This window comes from Ranitomeya imitator, unplaced genomic scaffold, assembly GCF_032444005.1.
Source record: "Ranitomeya imitator isolate aRanImi1 unplaced genomic scaffold, aRanImi1.pri SCAFFOLD_361, whole genome shotgun sequence".
NCBI classification, from domain to species: domain Eukaryota; kingdom Metazoa; phylum Chordata; class Amphibia; order Anura; family Dendrobatidae; genus Ranitomeya; species Ranitomeya imitator.
In genome coordinates, this window is record NW_027194122.1 from 135001 (window position 1) to 137856 (window position 2856).

Below are 2856 nucleotides of genomic sequence, written 5' to 3' on the forward strand. Positions count from 1 at the left end.
GCCGAGGTGGGTGGGCGCCCCGCCATTCGCCCGCGCGGGTCGTCGGACCCCTGCCGTACCACAGTTCGGGTCAAACTCCCCCTCTGCACGGCAGCCACCGTCCTGCGAACGGGAGGCGACTGCCGGCGTGCACGCCCAAGGATGCGTGCCTGAATCCCGGGGGGGTAAAAGAGGAAGGAGACCGCCCGCCTTAGACCGACGCGGGCTCCAAAGCCCGGGCCGAGCGAGCGGCACCACCTCCCCACCCGGGAGCGCTGAGCCAAATCGATCGGAGGAAGAGCCGGTGGGGGGCATGGGTGAGAAACCCCACCCGCTGCCATCCTTCCCCTCGGGGAGACGGGGAAGAAACATGCCCGATAGTCCTGGAGGTACCTCTCCGACACGCTACGGGCGCCCTCGAGACGGAATCCGGGTCACAGTGCGATTCTCTCATAGGTCTCCCCGGTGGCGTGGAAGCGGGAGACATCCGACGCAGAGAAACGCCAAGCCTGCTCTGAGGGGACCGAGTCAGGGGGTGCAATCCGCCCTCCTGGAGCCCTCCTCGGGACGAAGACTCCAGATCTGCCTCCCTTCTGACATCCGTCACCCTCGGAGAACCAGAACACGCTTGGGGAGGGTCCGTTCAGGCTCAGGCGACCCGGGAAACGCGTCTCTGACTTGGGGCAGACGACCGGCAAGAGTCCCCCTGGAGCCGCGGAAGCCTGGTGTCGACGCGAGGGCGGACTTCCATGCAAACAGGGGGGTACTCGCCAAACCGCCTACCCGACTTGAGGAACCACGAAAACATCGGAAATCAGTCGGGCCCGAGAGGTACCCCTCTCTCCTATATCCTGCAGCTGGTGTGCAAAAGTGGGTATTTGCATGGCGAAACACCGACCCCCACTTTAAGGGAGCGAAGCCGAAAAGTGTCCGACTTCCTGGAGCTGTGCGGCGGATCCGGCGGCCAGAAATTCCTCATTCCGGTTCTATTTTTTTTTTTTTCGATTTTGCGAAATTTGGCGGCCAGGCGGCGTAGCTGGGGCCTGGACTAGCCCGAAACACCTGGAGCCGGCGAGCGGAACGAATTTCCCAACGTTCTGCGGCTCCCGGAAGCCAAAAACGCATCGCCGAAAAATTTCAAAGTCCCAAGGACTCGTTCTTGAAAATCGATCCGGGGGCCATGGAAGTGTCCTCGGTACAGCTTCAGAGCTTTCCCCCCGCCTGGAAGTCTGAAAGTTCTATGTTTGTTCTAAGTGGAAAATCGCGTTTTTTTCAGTGTTCCACCCATCAGACCCAAACTTTGCCCACGCTTAGGTCTCTGTCTCGGGGTGCTTTACAACATATTGACGCCCCTTTAGGGTGGAAGTAGGGGAAAGGGGTCATTTTTTTCACAAAATCGGAAATTTCTCAAAATATTTCTAAGTGTCAAGGACACTTTTGGAAAATCTTCCCCAGGCTCCTGGAAGCCTCCTCGGTACGCCTCCTGCGGTTTCTCCCTGCCTGGAAGTCTGACACTTGTCTGAAATTTTTAGAGTATGAAAATGCGGTTTTTCACCCAAAATTCGACTTTGCGCCCATGACCCGCAAACTTCACCCACAGTTAGGTCACTGCCTTGGGGTACCTCACATCATATTGACGCCCCCCTGGCGTGGAAGTAGGGGAAACGTGTCAATTTTCACAAAATCGTGATTTTCTGAAAATATTTCTAAGTGTCAAGGACACTTTTGGAAAATCTTCCCCAGGCTCCTGGAAGCCTCCTCGGTACGCCTCCTGCGGTTTCTCCCTGCCTGGAAGTCTGACACTTGTCTGAAATTTTTAGAGTATGAAAACGCGGTTTTTCACCCAAAATTCGACTTTGCGCCCGTGACTCGCAAACTTCACCCACAGTTAGGTCACTGCCTTGGGGTACCTCACATCATATTGACTCCCCCCTGGCGTGGAAGTAGGGGAAACGTGTCACTTTTCACAAAATCGTGATTTTCTCAAAATATTTCTAAGTGTCAAGGACTCTTTTGGATAATCTTCCCCAGGCTCCTGGAAGCCTCCTCGGTACGCCTCCTGCGGTTTCTCCCTGCCTGGAAGTCTGACACTTGTCTGAAATTTTTAGAGTATGAAAATGCGGTTTTTCACCCAAAATTCGACTTTGCGCCCATGACTCGCAAACTTCACCCACATTTAGGCGACTGTCCTGGGGTGCCTCACAACATATTGACGCCCCCCCTGGCGTGGAAGTAGGGGAAACGTGTCAATTTTCACAAAATCGTGATTTTCTGAAAATATTTCTAAGTGTCAAGGACACTTTTGGAAAATCTTCCCCAGGCTCCTGGAAGCCTCCTCGGTACGCCTCCTGCGGTTTCTCCCTGCCTGGAAGTCTGACACTTGTCTGAAATTTTTAGAGTATGAAAATGCGGTTTTTCACCCAAAATTCGACTTTGCGCCCATGACTCGCAAACTTCACCCACAGTTAGGTCACTGCCTTGGGGTACCTCACATCATATTGACGCCCCCCTGGCGTGGAAGTAGGGGAAACGTGTCAATTTTCACAAAATCGTGATTTTCTCAAAATATTTCTAAGTGTCAAGGACACTTTTGGAAAATCTTCCCCAGGCTCCTGGAAGCCTCCTCGGTACGCCTCCTGCGGTTTCTCCCTGCCTGGAAGTCTGACACTTGTCTGAAATTTTTAGAGTATGAAAATGCGGTTTTTCACCCAAAATTCGACTTTGCGCCCATGACCCGCAAACTTCACCCACAGTTAGGTCACTGCCTTGGGGTACCTCACATCATATTGACGCCCCCCTGGCGTGGAAGTAGGGGAAACGTGACAATTTTCACAAAATCGTGATTTTCTGAAAATATTTCTAAGTGTCAAGGACACT